Source organism: Carcharodon carcharias, chromosome 6 (assembly GCF_017639515.1).
Source record: "Carcharodon carcharias isolate sCarCar2 chromosome 6, sCarCar2.pri, whole genome shotgun sequence".
NCBI lineage: Eukaryota > Metazoa > Chordata > Chondrichthyes > Lamniformes > Lamnidae > Carcharodon > Carcharodon carcharias.
The window spans coordinates 41,057,200-41,075,876 of record NC_054472.1 but is presented as its reverse complement, the minus strand read 5'-3'; the positions used below and the strand labels follow the sequence as shown (position 1 = coordinate 41,075,876).

General features: G+C 46.7%; 1 pseudogene; it reads left to right on the top strand.

The window, feature by feature from the left end:
- The first annotated feature begins 2,228 nt into the window (after positions 1 to 2,228).
- LOC121279124 lies at positions 2,229 to 2,543 on the top strand (annotated as a pseudogene).
- Positions 2,544 to 18,677: the final 16,134 nt, after the last annotated feature.

Below are 18,677 nucleotides of genomic sequence, written 5' to 3'. Positions count from 1 at the left end.
TCTCAATTTCTCTGCTCCTCTCACCCACTCTAACCTGTCTCTCTCTGAACTTGCTGCACTCCGTTCTCTCAGGTCCAACCCTGACATTGTCATCAAACCAGCTGACAAGGGTGGTGCTATTGTTGTCTGGTGCACTGACCTCTACCTAGCAGAGGCTGAGTGTCAACTCACAGACACTTCTTCCTACCTCCTGCTGGACCATGACCCCACCACTAAACATCAAGCCATTGTTTCCAGGACTGTTACTGACCTCATCTCCTCTGGAGATCTTCCTTCCACAGCTTCCAACCTCATAGTCTCCCAACCTCGGACGGCCTGCTTCTACCTCCTACCCAAAATCCACAAACAGGACTGTCCTGGCAGACCAATCATGTCAGCCTGTTCCTGCCCCACGGAACTCATTTCTTGCTATCTTGACTCCATTCTCTCTCCCCTTGTCCACTTCCTTCCCACATACATCTGTGATTCCTCTGACACCCTACATCATATCAACAATTTCCAGTTCCCTGGCCCCAACCGCCTTCTCTTCACCATGGATGTTCAATCCCTCTACACCTCCATCCCCTACCAGGATGGTCTAATGGCTCTCCGCTTCTTCCTCGAACAGAGGCCTGAACAATCCCCATCCACCACTACGCTCCTCCATCTGGCTGAACTTGTTCTCACACTGAACAATTTCTCCTTCAACTCCTCTCACTTTCTCCAAATAAAAGGTGTGGCTATGGATACCCATATGGGCCCCAGTTATGCCTGTCTCTTTATGGGGTATGTGGAACATTCCTTGTTCCAGTCCTACTCTGGCCCCCTCCCACAAATCTTTCTCTGGTACATTGATGATTGCTTCGGTGCTGCTTCATGCTCTCGTCTGGACCTGGAAAAATTTATTAATTTTGCTACCAATTTCCACCCCTCCATCATTTTCACATGGTCCATCTCTGACACTTCCCTTCCCTTCCTTGACCTCTCTGTCTCAATTTCTCGTGATAGGCTGTCCACTAATATTCATTACAAGCCTACCGACTCCCACTTCCTCGACTACAGCTCCTCACACCCAGCTTCCTGTCAGGACTCCATCCCATTCTCTCAGTTCCTTTGCCTCCGTCGCATCTGTTCTGATGATGCCGCTTTCAAAAACAGTTCCCCTGACATGTCTTCCTTCTTCCTTAACCGAGGTTTTCCACCCACGGTGGTTGACAGGGCCTCAACCATGTCTGGCCCATCTCCCGCGCATCCGCCCTCACACCTTCCTCTCCATCCGAGAACCATGATAGAGTCCCCCTTGTCCTCACCTATCACCCCACCTGCCTCTGCATTCAAAGGATCATCCTCCGCCATTTCAGCCAACTCCAGCATGATGCCACCACCAAACACATCTTCCCTACATCCCCCCTGGTGGCATTCCGCAGGGATCATTCCCTCCGGGACACACTGGTCCACTCCATCTCCCCCTACACCTCAACCCCCTCCCACGGCACCTCCCCATGGAACCACAGAAGGTGCAACACCTGCCCCTTCATTTCCTCTCTCCTCACCGTCCAAGGGCCCAAACATTCCTTTCAAGTGAAGCAGCATTTCACTTGCACTTCCCTCAATTTAGTCCACTGCATTCATTGCTCCCAATGCGGTTTCCTCTACATTGGAGAGACCAAACGCAGATGCTTTGTAGAACATCTTTGGTCTGTCCGCAAGCATGACCCAGACCTTCCTGTTGCTTGCCATTTAAACACTCCACTCTGCTCTCATGCTCACATGCCTGTCCTTGGCCTGCTGTATTGTTCCAGTGAAGCTCAACGCAAACTGGAGGAACAGCACCTCATCTTCCGACTAGGCACTTAACAGCTTTTCGGACTGAATATTGAGTTCAACAATTTTAGATCATGAACTCTCTCCTCCATCCCCACCCCCTTTCTGCTCCCCCCCTTTTTTTTCCAATAATTTATATAGACTTTTCTTTTCCCAATGGGAAACAGATTTTTTGATTCCTGCCAAATTAAAATCTGGTGGCAGGACCGGAAGATTCTCAACTTGTCCTGCCACCCTCATAGATTTGTGTGCATAAAGTCAAGGTCTGTCTGCTCTTGCCCCCCTGTAAAATTGCACCATTTTGATTATATTGCCCCTCCTCGTTCTTCCTTCCAAAATGCATAATTTCATGTATTTCTCTGCATAAAAAAATCATCTGCCATCTGCAAAAGTTGGTGGCTGGAAGGAAGCAATTACAGAGCAAAATGCTCTGTATTGAGAAAGGCAAGAAGACCTTTGTAAGTAAGTGTGTGTGATGTCACACTGTTGAAAGTGAAAGCAAACACAAAACTGGACCAAACCTGCCTGGTTTATTTGGATGCAAGACTGGCCAAGCTGAAGGATTTTTTTTAACTGAAACGAACAAATATAAAGGTATTACCTGGGATAAGGACACAATCAACATTTACCTGGAGAATCTGAAGATCTATATCCCAGTAACAAAAATCATATTTGCAGGCCTCAAGAAGAATGAGTGTTAAGACTTGTTATCTTATCTCAAATCTGCAACAGTCAAATAACTGCCATGCCACTGCCATGACTGCCCGTGTCACCAGTTTGCCTTTGTCTTCCTTAAGTCTGATGCAAACATCCTCACTGTTAAGTACATTTCCAAATTTTTTGTCATCTAACAAACTTTGAAATCATGTCTCCAATCTTCAAGTCCATGTCATTAATATATCAAAAAGATCAGTGGTCCCCATACCAATTGCTAAGGGCACCAATGTAAACTCCTCTCCAGCTTGATAAAAACTGTTCACCACTACTTTCTGGTTTCTTTCTCCTAATCAGTTATATTAATCTGCCACTGTACTTTTCAAATTTGCTAACAGTCTATTTTACAATATTTTTGAAAGCCCATGTCAATGTAGTGATAATATCACTGGACCAATAATCCACAGCAGTTGGTGGAATTTAAATTCAATTAATAAATCTGTAATTGAAAACTAGTCTCAACAATGGTGACCACGTGCATAATCTTCTGCTCTATCTGGTGTTGAGTTTGGGGGCTGGAAGGGCATTTAATTAGATGGGATAGTGGCACACCTGAACCCGACCATCTTTTCATTTCTGCCAGAACTAAGTTACCTTCCCGATCCACTGCTAATTGAGGCCCTTAAGCAGCCAATTAATTACCTCAATTAAGGACCTCATCCTGTCACTGCTGGTATTAACCCAGCTGCAGGTGAGCACGGTAAAATCACGCAGCCAGTTTGAAATCTCAAAGGCACTCAGTGCCTGATTGAGGGACTGAAGATCAGGAAGGGGTGCTGGGGCTCACTGAGAGCTAACCACTGCCCTTGCTGATGATCCCCCTACACTCCCCCATCTCCAACCACATGAAACAGCACCCCCCACTCTGCACACTACTTACCGGTGGCCTGGGTTGCTCTGCAAGCCTGGGACTCTGTTGCCTGTCCTTCTGGTAGAGGCCAAGGCCTCCCTAGTGGTGCTGCTGATCACAAGAATTGCCAGCCTCTGATTAATCAGCAGTTTTCAGTCGGCAAAACAGCTGCCCCAAGGGTCTTGATTCCATAGGAAGGCCCACTGCTGGCCTCACCTGATTGGCTTTTGGTTTGGTAGGTCTTAACAAAAAGAGGTAGCGCAGGTCCCTTCCAGCTTTGTGCCAGCAGGAAAGACTCCCAAAGCCTCATAAAACTATCACTGATTTTCGTAAAGACCCATCTGGTTCACGAATGCCCTTTAGGGATGGAAATCTGCCACCCTTACCTGGTCTGGCCTACACGTGGTTCCAGATCTACAACAATATGGTTGATTCTTAACTGCCCTCTGAAACGGTCTCATAAGCCAATCAGTATGGCAATTAGGAATGGGCAACAAATGCTGGCCTTGCCAGAGATGCTCATATCCCATGAAATAATGTAAGAAAACCTGTCTGCCACTTCATCAAAGAATCCACTCAATTTTGTTTGGCCCATTTACCTTTAACAAACCTGTATCTGCTGCAATTTATGTTATCACAATAACAATCAAATTCACCCCAATTATTATTACTAAATGTTTCCTAGTGCTGGGCTGACTAGCCTGTAGTAGCTGGGTTTATCCCTCTCCACTTTTTTGATAAGGATTGTAACATTAAAAACCCTCCAATCCCCTGGCACCACCCATAAATCCAAAGAAGAGGTGTGAAAGACTGTGGCTAGTGCCTCCACATTTTGCATCTTTCTTCCATCAGCAACCTCAAAAAGATTCCTAATGAAAATTCAACTTCGAGTGCTGCCAGGCATTTAAGTACTTCCACTTTAGCTACTTTAATGCAATTAAATTTCTCTACCATTTCCTCCTTTTCAATGGCATTAATAACATAATTTTCCTTTGTGAAAACAGATACAAAGTAGTCACGAATTTTAAGCATAAGAAGCAGAAACATCAAAACTGATCGTGAAAGGAGGAGTTGTTAATAAGAGAGCTGAGTGCGGATAAGAAACAAAAACAAAAATAGCTGGAATGCTGCTGTTTTTGTTTCAGATTTCCAGCATCCGCAATATTTTGCTTTTATCTTAGTGTGTATAAATGTGTATACCTCATAACCTTTAGAAATTAAAGATTCTGTCGAAGATGTTACTTTGCTGGTTAAACTATCCATAAAAGATGAAAACAATTCTTTATTTCAATGCCAACATTATTAACAAGTTCACTGGTTTGTCGGTACACATTGGGCTGGAATTTGTGGTTGTAATGATAAGGAAACTATCCATCAGTAATTGCCGTTATCACTGCTTAAAATCGACAACAAATTCAGACACCCGCAAATGCGCAGTTAATCACGGAAGTCTGCAAGTTGCTCCTCCTTGGATTGTTGCAGCCTTCACAAGTGCACTCAAAACATAATCAATGATTTGACTTTTCAACTTTTTACTTACTAATCTCACTGTAAATAACATTGAAAACGTTAAAAAAAAAGGCTGCGCAGTTGTACCGCTTCACACCGTGACGGAGACCGAGCTGGACTCATTCTCCCAATGTGAGTCTGATATTTCTAAAGAGAAAAACAATTCCACACCTCCAGCCCATTTCTCCAGTTAAGTAAACATGTACAAATGGCCTGTAATCCCTTCATCCGTCTCCTATCAGACAGCTCTCTACACTTAATGCTGCCAAGTCAGGTGGAAGCATGGGAGCTTCTCAACCTTTCGCGCTTCCAACACTTGAAGACATATTCAAGCACCTTCACTCACTCATTCCAGCCTCACAAGTGCTCATAGCGCTGAAACGTATACATGAACATCAGGCTATTCATATTCCTATGATAATTCCCTTACAATGTGCAATAAATCCCCTGCACAGTGATTCTAACTTGCAAACATTTCTTCTCTCCGCCGAAATGTGCCGTTTTACTTTCTAAACGTTTTTTAACTGGGGTGACGTCATTGATTCTCTGCGCATGTGCAGACATGGATCGTGACCACCTTTGCAGGAAAATTGCGTTTGTCAGCGGATAAAGTGGGCGGAATTTTCCGTTTTGGGGACTAAGTGCGGCGGTAGGCGGATTGCGCGGTGTGTATCCCGCTGGGTGTCCTGGCAGAAAACAGCGCACAATTTCACACTTGGAGGCTCATTGGCGAGTAGCTTTCAGAATGATATGGCAAGGCAGGCACTGATTTGTCAACTCCTCCTTTACCTAGTGGGGTTGAAGGTCCTGGTGGCATATTTAAACACCCCTCTATATTCATTTTCCCCAGCCCAGCTATATGCAGGAAATTTCTTGACATGTATCCACGGAAGAAAAGGCTGCTCCCAGGTTCAGTAATGACTTCCTTGTGGCCCCTATCCATGGAATCCACCAGCACTGAGATGTCCTCTATCCAAAGGATGGCTCCAGGAGATCCACCAGCCTTACCTTGCCAGCCTAGGACGTGGTTGAAAGGGAGGTCAGCTCATCAGGCACTCACCCAAGAAACACAATTCAGTGCAGGAAGAGGATGAATCTACTCCACCATGATAAGTCAACATTCAGCTCACTCCAATCTCACATTCTTATAATGGTATCATGCACTCAAAGGGTTACACTGCTCAGGGACCTCACACAATATTAGCGGGGAGACATCAGCACTGACTGTCTCATGGGCACTTTAACATTATCAGCATCTCATCTATAATACCACACAAACTCCATCCTCAGTCCTTACTGGGAGGGCTCAGCACACACTTCAGCATATGCTTCCCCACTTCTCTTCCATCTCTTCTCAGCGCATTCCATTTATCTTCATGCAGGCTAAGCTTGTCCACAATCGGAGGGTGATATCTCAGACGGGAGGAGGAATGGCAGATGTCCAAGAGTTGTCCTAGTTTGAGGAGGATGCTGATAAGCTGGCATACGAAGACTAAGATCGCTCTTGTGGCGAAGGCGAGATCTGCCTCTCCGAGCAAGTAGGTACGGATGAGCTCTCCATGAGTTGATCACATCTGATAATCACGGTGAGTGACATGCAATGTTGTATTCTGCCTGCTTATGCCCTAAATCTCTGTCTTCCAGGCACCAGCAGGCCAATCAGAGCTCCACACCAACCATAAGCCCCAGCCCCCAGGCCACCTCCAAGGAGGATGCTGAGGATGCATCAGATGAAGGCGCATCACTGCATTCACCTGCAGCTTCCACCAGTGCAGAGGCACACACCCCAGTGGATCATGCATCTAAATTAGGGTTGGGGTCACATTTTGGAGAACACCTCATTGACACGTCACCACAACAGTCGAAGGCAGTGACAACCCAGATCTCTGGCACTTGGAAGACTGCTGGAGATCAGGCATCTGTCTGAGTCACATGATGAATCTCTGGAAGCAGCTGTTGCTAATATGCTGGAGATGCAACAATAGGCAGCAGAAAATCAAGTGGGGATGTGAGAGGCAGTCAACAGACTAGAGCAAATAATGGAGGAATCCATCTGCATTCTGTCTGATATCATGACTCCGACATGCGAGCATCTTGAGGTCTCCATCGGAAGGGTGGCGGCTGCCTTGGAGATCTTAGTTCAGCAGATCCTGCCGGATTTGCACTCAGACCTGCACTCTTGTCGCTATAGGCATGCTTGGAATCCATCAGTGGCTAGGCGAGAGGGGGGTGGGCTGGGGCACTTTGACCTCCCTCCAGGAGTCTTCTCAGGGAGTCAGACAGGGGCCCTGGGGCACCCATAGGGAGGAGGACAGCAGCTGAAGACTCTGGGCCCATCCACCCAGGTGACTCCGACAGCCAATCCCAATCCCCTTTGCCTGTGACTCCATCACCTCCAGCTGTACATGCTGAGGAGGGTGCACCTGTCCCACATCAGGGGAACCAAATCAGGCCAAGGCCCTCCAAGTCTCGACCCTCTAGAGGACCCCCACCAAAATCATCAAGGACAGCAGTCAGCAGGCTGTCTCCACCTCTGCTGCGGATGCTGGGAATGCACCAAGATGTACCGGTAGGGTTAGAAAAATTAAGAAACTTTGACATCACTAGCAGACTCATGATAGTTACTCTACCCTTGCGTTATGTCAGTGAGATGTGTCAAACTCTTTACCCAAAGTGTTTGCAAAATGTGTTAGTAACCTCTTCTCCTTGCAAGACAACACGGTGTTAGGCGTGCTCAATAGCCTTGGACGGTTAGCTGTAATTTTTTCTCAAAATCAGATGGCTGTAATCATTGGTGGTGCCAAAGCATAAGAGCTGCAGCCATGATCATCTCTCCAACCACATGCACATCTCAGTGTTCGTTCAAAGTTTCTCATTAAGATGGTGACACCTGCATCAGATGTAGTGTTTAAGCTGTTGGGCTGACTTTCACTTCCCAGAGTGCATGGACACAGGGTGCACTGCTGACCTTACCAAAGATTAGGGCCTGGTGAATCATGAGGGTTGAATGTGCCACCAAATGCTGAACTTGCTCTCGATCAAAATGAGGCATGCGAGGAAACAGGCGACTATGCTGGAGTGAGATGGAGACTGAGTGAATAGCGAATTAGGTTCACATGGTAAGTTCTGGTAAGTTTTTCAGGTTTAATTATAGCTTAAGAATCGAGTTCTGACATAGTACTAACCTTCAAGAAAGTTAGGTTAATTTGTTAATTAGAAGAACTGCCTGGAGTGGCAGTTATCTGTCAATCACCTGAAAGCAGTTGGTTCAAGTAGTGTTAATTACTGTAGCAGAAAGCTAAACTAGCTAGTGACTTATCAGAAGCTTTGTAAAAGAAACAGGCTTTTCAAACCGCATGATCGGGAAGGGGCGTGCAAGGAGACAGGTGATACTAGAGTGAGACAGAGACCAAGTGAACAGCAAATTAGGTTCACGTGGAAATTCGATGCACAGGGGAGAGAGGTGTGGTATACATAGAAATTATTCTAAGTTAATTAAAATAATTAAATAAAGCTAACGAAACAACATAAGAGAGCCCATAAAGCAGTGGAGAGAAAGGGAGCCATGAGTTTTACAAATAAAATCTATAAGTGATGTCACAGGAGTCCTGTAAGTAGATTGGTTGGTAGGCCTCTGATGAGTCATTAGCTAGTTTCTGGACTTGGCAAAGAGGAGACAATTGGTGAGGGATAGGTGAGTTATTATATTATACCATAATATCGTAAACACTTTATATAAAGTTTAAGGTATGCCAGTGCAGCTCAGCTATATGGAATGTGCATGCTGCAGGATGTGGGAAGTCATGCAGGTAGAAATGGCCCTTGATGACTACATCTGCAGGGATTGTCACCAGTTCAAGAAACTTGGGCTCCAGGTTACGGAACTCGAGCGAGGCTGGCATCACTGTGGTGCATCTGTAAGGCTAAGGATTACTTGGATATCATGTTGAGAGAGGTGGTCACACCACAGCTAAGAAGTACACAGGCAGAGAGGGAACGATTGACCACTAGAGTATCTAAGAGAAACGGGCAGGTAGTGCAGGAATCCCCTGAGGCTATCTCATTCTCTAACTATTTTTTCCATTTTGGATATTGGTGAACGAGATGGTTCCTCAGGACTGAAGCAAGACCCAAGTTCGTGGCACCACAGGCGGCTCAGCTACACAGGAGGGGAGGGGGAAGAGTGAAAGTGCTAAAGTGGTAGGGGTTTCCATAGTTAGGAGAGCAGACAGGCATTTCTGCAGCTCTGGAGGTGACTCCAGGATGGTGTGTTGCCTCCCTGGTGCCAGGGTGAAGGATGTCACAGAGTGGCTGCAAGACGTTCTTTTAGGGGAGGGTGTACAGCCAGAGGTTGTGGTCCACATTGGGACCAATGACATAGGTAGGAAAAGTGATGAGGTCATGAAAACAGATTTTAGGGCCTTAGGAAGGGAATTAAAAATCAGGACCTCAAGAACAGTAATCTCAGAATTACTCCCAGTGCCACATGCTAGGTGAGCATAAGAATAGGAAAATTGAGCAGTTCAACAAGTGGTTGGAGAAGTGGAATAGGAGGGAGGGCATTAGATTTCTGAGGCTTTGGGACTGGTTCTGGGGCAGGTGGGACCTGTACAAGAAGGACAGGTTACACCTTAATAGGACTGGGACTAATGTCCTTGCTTTGCTAGTACTGTTGGGGAAGGTTTAAACTAGATTGGCAGGGGGATGGGAACCTGAGGGGAAATTCAGAGGGAAATGGAGAGGAGAAAAATTGGCAGTGGGAAGTCGGGAAGTATTGACTGGTAAGGAGAATATAGCAGAGTATCAAGTAGTAATATCAAGGTAGATGGAATACTTGGAGAGTTTGATAGAATTAGAGTAGGCAATAGTAAGTCATTAGGTGAGATCAGAGTAAGGGGGAAAGTAAAAAAGCCTAAATCAGGATTAATGTGCATGTATGTGAATGCATGGAGTGTGGTTAATAAGATTTGTGAACTACAAGCACAGGTTGAGTGATATTCAAGATAATTTTCTGCAGCAGTATGTTTCAGTCCAATGAGAGGGCAAGCACTGTTGGACGTGGTTCTAGGGAATGAGTTGGCCCAAGTGGATCAAATATCAGTGGGAGAGCATTTAGGGCACGGTGGCCATTGAATCATAAAGTTTAGGTTGGCCATGAGAAGGACAGAGAACAATCCAGAGCAGAGAGAATTAACTGGGGACAAACCACCTTCAATGCGATGAGAATGCTTCTGAGTCGTGTGAGTTAGAACCAAATGTTAACAGAAAAGATGGTGGCTGAACAATAGGCTACCTTCAAAGAAAAGGTATTGCAGGCAATGTCAAGGTATATTCCCTTGAAGGGGAAAGGTAAGACAAATAAATCTAGAGCACCCTGGATGACGAGCGAGATAGAGGTGAAGATGAAAAGGAAGAAGTAGACGTATGACAGATGTCAGTTAGAAAATACAATAGAGAATCAGGCTGAATAAAGAAGGAGCAGAGGGGAAGTGAATAAACTGATAAAAGCAAGGAGAGAGCATGAAAAGAGACTGGCAGCTAATATGAAAAGGAATCTCAAGATCTTCTTTAAGCATATAAATAATATAGGGGTGGTAAAAGCATGAGGAGAGCCAATTAGGGATAAAAAAGGGGACTTGCACATGGATGCAGGAAAAATAGTAGAGATATTAAACAAGTACTTTGCACCTGTCTTTACAAAGGAAGAAGGTGCTACCCAAGCTGAGATGAGAGAGGAGGTAACAGGTACACTAGAATAATTTACAATTGAGGAGGAGACAGTCTTAGAAAGGCTACCTTTACTTAAAATTGATAAAGTACCAGAACCGGATGAGATGCATTCAAAGGTACTGAGGTAAGTGAGAGTGGAAATTGCAGAGGCATTAATGATAATCTTCCAATCTTCCTTTAGACTCAGCAGTGGTGCCAGAGGACTGGAGAATTGCGAATGTTAGATCTTTGTTCAAAAAGGGGTACAAGGATCAAGCCGGCAGTTACAGACCAGTCAGATTGACTTCAGTGGTAGGGAAACGTCTGGAAACTATAGTTTGGGACAAAATCAATAGTCACTTAGACAAGTGCAGGATAATTAAGGAAATCCAGCATAGATCTATTAAGAGAAAATCATGTTTAACTAACTTGCTGTAGTTTTTTGAGGTGGTAACAGAGAAAGTTGATAAGGGCAATGCTTATGATGTATGTATGGATTTTCAAAAGACAGTTGATACAGTGCCACACAACAGACTTGTGAGGAAAGTTCTAGCTCCTGGTTTAAAAGGGACAGTAGGCACTTGGGTAAGAAATTGGCTGAGTGAAAACAAAGAGTAGTGGTTAAAGGTTGTTTTTCGGATTGCAGGAAGGTTTGTAGTAGAGTTCATTGGAGTCACTGTTGGGAGACTTGCTCTTCTGATATATATTAATGACCCAGACTTTGATGTTCAGGGCATGATTTCAAAATAAACATGTTGGTGGATTGGGCAGGCAAGAGGCAGATGATGTTTTATGCAGGGAAGTGTGAGGTGATTCATTTTGGCAGGAAGAATACAGAGAGACAGTGTAAAATAAAGGGAGGAACTCTAAAAGAGGTGCAGGAACAGAGGGACCTCGGTATATAAGTACATATGTCATTGAAGATGGCAGGGCAGGTTGAGAGAGCAGTTAATAGAGCATATATTATCCTAGGCTTTATTAATAGGGGCATTGAGTACAAGAGTAAGGAGGTCGTGTTAAACTTGTATATGGCTTGGGCCTCATCTGGAGTATTGATTCCAGTTCTGGGCACCTACTTGAGGAAGGATGTGAAGGCATTTGAGAGAGTACAGAGGAGATTCACAAGAATGATTCCAAGGATGAAGAACTGTAACTATGAGAATAGATTGGAGAGTTAGGATTATTTCCTTGGAGAAAAGAAGGCTGAGAGGAGACTTGATAGAGGTATTCAAGATCCTGAAGGGTAATGACAGGATAAATAGTGAGAAACGGTTCCCTCTTGAGGGAGCATAAAGAACTAGAGGGTATAGATTCAAAATAATTGGCAAAAGGAGTAAATTTGATGTGAGGAAAACTTTTTTTCACCCAGAGGGTGGTTGGAGACTGAAACAAATTTGCTGAGAGGGTGGTGGAGGCAGATTCAATCAAGGTGTTCAAAAACGAATTGGAGTACTATCTGAAAAGAAAGAATGTGCAAGGTTACAGGGAGAGACAGGGGAGTGGGACTAGGTGGAGTGTTCTTTCAGAGAGCCAGTGCAGACTAGATGAGCTGAATGGCCTCCTCCTGCACTGTAAAGATTCTGTGATTCTGTAATTTGGTGTTACTGGTTGTAAAGGTCTTTCAACGCACTGGCATGGCACTCAGGGACAGAAGGAATGTGGCCGTGTTCATTGCCTGCACCTTAGCTGGAATCTTGTGATCAGTATGGCAAGGCACGTCTTCCATGACATGCTTCTTCGATGACATCCTCATGTGGAAGCAGACCCTCCTCTCTGTCTTCAGCTTCCTGCCCATCCTGCTGTTTATCATCCGAGGAGCTCACATCCTCCTTCATGCCTTCCCCTGCCAAGGGATCCCTCCTTCGAAGTGCCAGGTTGTGAAGGGCGCAACAGACCACGATTATACGGCACCCTCTCTGTGGGGAGCACTGCAGAGCCTCACCTTATTGGAAGCGCATTATTAAGGTGACAATGGTCTGCTCGATGACGGATCATATCAAGCTATGAATCTCGCTGAGGCGGTGATGACCTTTAGGGGCACTGGCAGGGGATGTTTTCCCAGTCCATGAGACATTAGATCCTCCTGCAGAAGTGACAGATATGATCCACCACATCTCTTGACAAGTGCTGATGTGCGGGGCATTGTCATTTGCTCATCCCCAAATAGGAAAGTCTTTGGTGTGCAAGTTGCCTCAGTGGGATGGGTCTCACATTCTCATCCTCCGGGTCTTGCTGGGGCTCTCCTGGACCATGGACTTCAGACTGGGCATCCTCTTGAAGCTGTGCTAGGTGGCACCAGGCCCTCCTCATCAAGAAGGCAGCATTGAGTGCAGGCTCCATTATTCAATCCTCATTCTTCCTGTGGAGTGATAGATGCAACTGATTAATGAATAGTGGGTGAATATAGTGGACCACCCAGTCACAAACAGAAAACCACTATCATGCCTGAGAATGGGTCTGTGCAGCTAACTTTTTGCTGATACAGCTTTGCAGCTGAAGTTCAAACTCATAGATCTGGGTGACCAAGACACTAGCCCTGATACTTGACATCTCAATCCCACAAAGGTTGGAAGAGGTTTGGATGCATTCTTGAAATACGCCACGTTGCTAAAGGCACCCCTGCAATCTCTGATCTGGTATACTGATTTATCTCAACTTACACTTCAGCAATGTCTGGATGCCCTTTGGCCCGTTATCCATGCTAATATAATTAGTATGAAAGCTGGGAAGTCATGCTGCAGCTGTATAAAACCTTGGTTAGGCCACACATGGAATATTGCGTGCAATTCTGGTCACCACATTACCAGAAGGATATGGAGGCGTTGGAGAGGGTGCAGAGGAGGTTTAGCAGGATGCTGCCTGGTCTGGAGGTTATTAGCTATGAGGAGAGGTTGGAGAAACTCGGATTGTTCTCATTAGAGCGATGGAGATTGAGGGGCAACTTGATAGAAGTTTACAAAATTCTGAATGGCATGGACAAAGTAGATAGTCAGAAGCTTTCTCTCACGGTGGAAGAGTCAATTACTAGGGGACATAGATTTAAGGTGAGAGGAGAAACTATAGAGGAGATGTGCGGGGCAAGTTTTTTACACAGAGGATAGTGAGTGTCTGGAATTCGCTGCCAGAGGAGGTGGTGGAAGCAGGTACAATAGTGGTGTTTAAGGGGCAGCTTGACAAATACATGAATAGGATGGGATTAGAAGGATACAGACCCCGGAAGTGCAAAATATTTTAGTTGGTGGGCAATATGATTGGCACAGGCTTGGCGGGCCGAAGGGCCTGTTCCTGGCCTGTACTTTTCTTTGTTCTCTGTTCTAATTGGAGAAAGCATCTTTGAGGCTCTCATTGATGATCTGGCAGATATCCAGCAGCTGTGCTTCCTTAATGTTGCTTGCATTTTCCATTCTCACATTGCTCTCTGTTAATGCTCAAATGGAGCTACAGTACTGTGAAGCCAATGACTCCTGCAGTCTCTCGTTAAAGCGTACCAAAAGGCAATGGCTACAACTTTCTCAAGGAAGTCTTCCTCCTTTTTTCTCAGCTCTGACACTGTTTCAATGTTGTGACTGTTAAGTAGTTTGAGGGTGCTCCCTGAAAGTGCCACTTACTCTAGCCAAAGGCCCCTCTCACACTCTCAGACCTCTCCAATGCAGATTATTTTCCAGTTTTGATTTTAAATTGTACAAAAACTTCAGGCTTTCAAGATGCATTTTTACTTTCAGATCAGATTCGACCCTCCCCCTGAAAGTTTTTGGGTCATTTAAATCTTCTTGGAGCCTCATGATGTGCAGGTAGACCTCCCTCCAGTTATTCTGTAGCCTCCCCCAGTTATCCTGGATTCCAATATAATTGTGGTGGTCATTCCAGCTCTTCCCCCTGAACCAATCACTGTTCATGTCCCCATGCACCATGTGGACCTCTCCATCTCGAGGCTGCGTGCATGGACACATACAGAGGAAACTGCCCCCCAGGAGAGCTTTGAATACCGCCCCCCTTTCTGACCTTTTCCCCATTTACAGGCTGTAGATGACCCCCCCCCCCCAATCATGACCATCCCATCTACAGCCCAGTACTAAGCCAGAGACCCCCATTGCCACTGACTATAAGACAATGAACATGCCCTGCACACTAATCTGAGGCTTATCCCAGTTGAGCAAACAGGCCATTTCCCTCCCTGGAGCGAGTTGACGATGTGCGTGCCACACATAGCACCATGCAGACCATTTGCAAAGCCCCAAGATTGCCTTTAATCTCACCCTGACTATGAGCACACAAATCCCCAGGACAGCCTTTACTCTCTCACCCTGACTATGAGGTCCGCTGAGCTCCAGTAATCTCTCATTTCGACCTCTTGGCCGCAGACCAGGGACTATCACTGTCTTTCAATGAGCTGCCCCATTCCTTTGTGATTGATCACAACACAGTTTCCCTTCTCCCGCCTCCGACCCCTTCCATGAGTCTTTGTGTAACCCATCCCTCTTGTGCTACACTAACACAATCCCCTTTCCTAATCCGGAGCCTGCATGCATCCTCTCCCATTCATACGGTTCGATACCCATCAATCTGCTTCTGTGCCTGTGTTCTAGTGTTCCATGCTGGGCTCCAGCTTTCCCACCTTCGGTCTCCCCTCTGCTTGCCATTGTTCCCCACCTCCAATCCCACCACAACCCATTGTCCTCCATGTCTGTCATCCTTCACCCCCCCACCCTGATTGCAGTGCTGCTCTCTATTTCAGAGTGAAGCCTTGTCTAGGAGCCGCTCTACACATTTGAATGCTGCCCTCCCAGAGTATGGATGCACCCACCATGAGCAGACCAACCCTACATCCCCAATAGTGTGGCATCACACAGGCATTCCTGAGAAACCAGAGCAGGGGTGTTGTTGGTAGGCTTAGAATGTTACACTCACTTTGAAGTGAGGGCAGATTGCTGCACGCCATTTGTATCAGTCATGTTACGCTGGCAGGAACATGTTGCCATTCCAGAGGCCAGCGTGAAACCATTTATCCCGTTAATGGGATGGAGATGAAGGCCTAAGCTGAATTTCTCCCCCTGCCCAATCACCCACACTACGACTTCACACTTGTCCAGAACATGTCTGGACCAACATGGCATGCACTTGTAAGGATTTACCTGAAGCAGGCCTGGGGCAGACTGTAGAGATCAGAATGGAGGCCTCCAGCAACCGGGGACCATGGAACACACTGGCCAGAAATTTATGTTCTCCCACTGGTGGGTTTTTAGGCGGGGGGAGTGTGAAATTGAAGGGATGGGATTCTCTCCGGGTTCCCACCAGCCCTGACCATACAGCAACTTTATGCTGGGGTAGGCAAGGCCTCGGACGGGAAGCCCACCCTTGCCCCAATTATTGGTCACTTAAGTTCCATTTCCTGCCCAGCCTTAATTTTTAGACTGGTGGGAGGATTGAACTTGTGTGGTAGAAGGCTGCAAATTAACAAAGTTACATCCTAGGAAGGAAGGGGCAGGGGGCATCTCCATCAGAAGCCCCCTTATAAAGTTGGGTGCCCCACCCCAGCCTCTGGACCTGTCTCCCACCACCTGGCTTCTTCCTCGAGACTCTTTGCGCTCCCCCGAGGACTTCCCTTCTCTCCCCACCCTAGCACCTCTTGAAATGACCTGGGCCTCTGGTTCGCGGACTTAGGCATCCTCCTGTATTTCTTCTCTTGTCCACTGCAGCGCTGTCACTGCATTGACTGGAGAGCTGTCAGCCAATCAGATTGGCCAGCAGCTGTCTAAGGTGGGACTTCCTCCCGAGTGAGAGCGTAAAATGGTTGCGGGGCGCTCGGAGTCTGAGGGGTGATATGCTCCCTGCTGATTCTTCAGATGGTGGGAAACGTTCAGCAGTGAGAGGGTGGAACATCAACCATGTGAATCTTCTGGCTGCAGCAGCTTCCAGGAGGCAGATCTTCAAGATGCATGCAGACAGTTGCAGGAGGAACTGTTGGGTGGCGATGGTCTCTGTTGGGGGTTGGGGCAGGATTAGATGGGGAGTAAAGGAATGAAAAGGTCTGACAAGTGTGGAGGACTAGAGGGGAAGGTTGGGGATGGTAGGAGAGAGAAATGCTGCAATAGTGGCGGAATGGGTGAGGTGGTATGGAGCGGGAGGGCGGGAAGGGCCTTAGTGGAGTGCGAGCGGGAGGGGTGGGGGTGATTGTGCAGAATGGGCATGCGAGGGTGTGTGGGTGTCTGCGGGCAAGGGAGGGTGTGCAGGTGTGAACAGCCAAGGGGGTGTGAAGGTGTGAACAGGCATGGGAGGGTATGCAGGTGTCTGCGGGCAAGGGAGGGCGTGAAGGGACATGGGGGTGTGCAAGTGTGAATGGGCATGAAAGGGTGTGCAGGTGTCTGCGGGCAAGGGAGAGTGTGCAGGTGTGACAGGACATAGGAATGTGCAAGTGTGAATGGGCATGGGAGGTTGTGCAGGTGTCTGCAGGCAAGGGAGGGTGTGCAGGTGTGAACGGGCATGAGGGTGTGCAAGTATGAATGGGCATGGGAGGTTGTGCATGTGTCTGCGGGCAAGGGAGGGTGTGCAGGTATGAATGGGCATGGGGGGTTGTGCAGGTGGAAACGAGCATGAGGGCTGTACAGGCATGGAGGCGAAGGGGGAAAGGGGTTCAAAGGGAGGGATCTGTGGAGTCAGATGCTGAGTCTTGGGGGACATATTGAGGGAATTGGTGAAAGGAAGGGATGGCGAGGATGAGTGGGGGCTGTGGGAGCTGGTAGGGTGGGGAGGTGAGGGAAAGGCTATAACGAATGAAATGGCACTGAGTGTTGTTGGAGGGGATATGGAAGGAGAAGCAGATTCTGGGGATGGGCAGAATGAGGAGGGGCAGATGGTGGGCTCCTCGGGAAGTTCGGCGATGTGGCCATTCACCTGGAATGGCCACCCTTCCCATGGAGACCTTGAAGCTGGAACATGTCAGCATGACTTCATCAGAGAGCAGGTGGATCTCATGTGCCACGCTGTTGAGGGCCTCCAACACCTCTGCCTGAAGTTCCCCCACCTCTTGCAGCTTCCCCAGCATCTTGTTCAGGGCCCATGCAGAGACTGGTCATCCAACTTGGACATTGCAGATAGCTCTTCCCCAGCCATCCTCAGAGTGTTAGTGAGCTTGGCTGACACTGCCACCTCCTGCTGCGGACACATGTCTGTGCAGTGACCACCAGAATGTGAGACCCAGCCTGAACTACAACCAACTGAGATGTGTGACTCTGCACTGATGGTGGGTGCAGGTAACATACAAAAATATTAATGTATGAATTAGAAGCAGGAGTAGGCCATTCAACCGCATGAGCCTACTCCACCATACAATAAGATTTTAACCTCAATTCAACATTCTTGCCTACCCCTAATAACCTTTCACCCCCCCCCTCATTTATCATCTATCCAGCTCTGCCTTGAAGATATTCAAAGACTTTGCTTCCACTGCCTTTTTAGGAAGAGTTCCAAAGACTCATGACACTCTGACAGAAAAAAATTCTCCTCATCTTTGTCTTAAATGAGTGACCCCTTATTTTTAAACAGTGACCACTAGTTCTAGATTCTCCCACAAGAGGAAACAACATCTCCACATCACCCTGTCAAGGCCCCTCAGAAGCTTAAAGGTTTCAATCAAGTCGCCTTTTACTAAATTCCAGTGGATACAAGCCTAGCCTATTCAATCTTCCCTCATAAGACAACCCATCCATTCCTAGTATTAGTCCAGTAAACCTCTGAATTGCTTCAAATGCATTTACACCTTTCCTTACATAAGGAGACCAATACTGTACACAGTACTCCAGATGTGGTCTCACCAATGCCCTCTACAACTGAAGCATAACCTCCCTGCTTTTGTAATCAACTCCCCTCATAATAAATGAGAACATTCTACTAGCTTTCCTAATAATTGGCTGTACCTGTAAACTAGCCTTTTGTGATTCATGCACTAGGACACCCAGATCCCTCTGAATCTCAAGAGCTCTGGAATCTCTTACCATTTGGATAAGAAGTTTCTTGTTTATTCTTCCTGCCAAAATAGAGAGTTTCACATTTTCCCACATTATACTCCATTTGCCAGATCCTTGCCCACTTACTT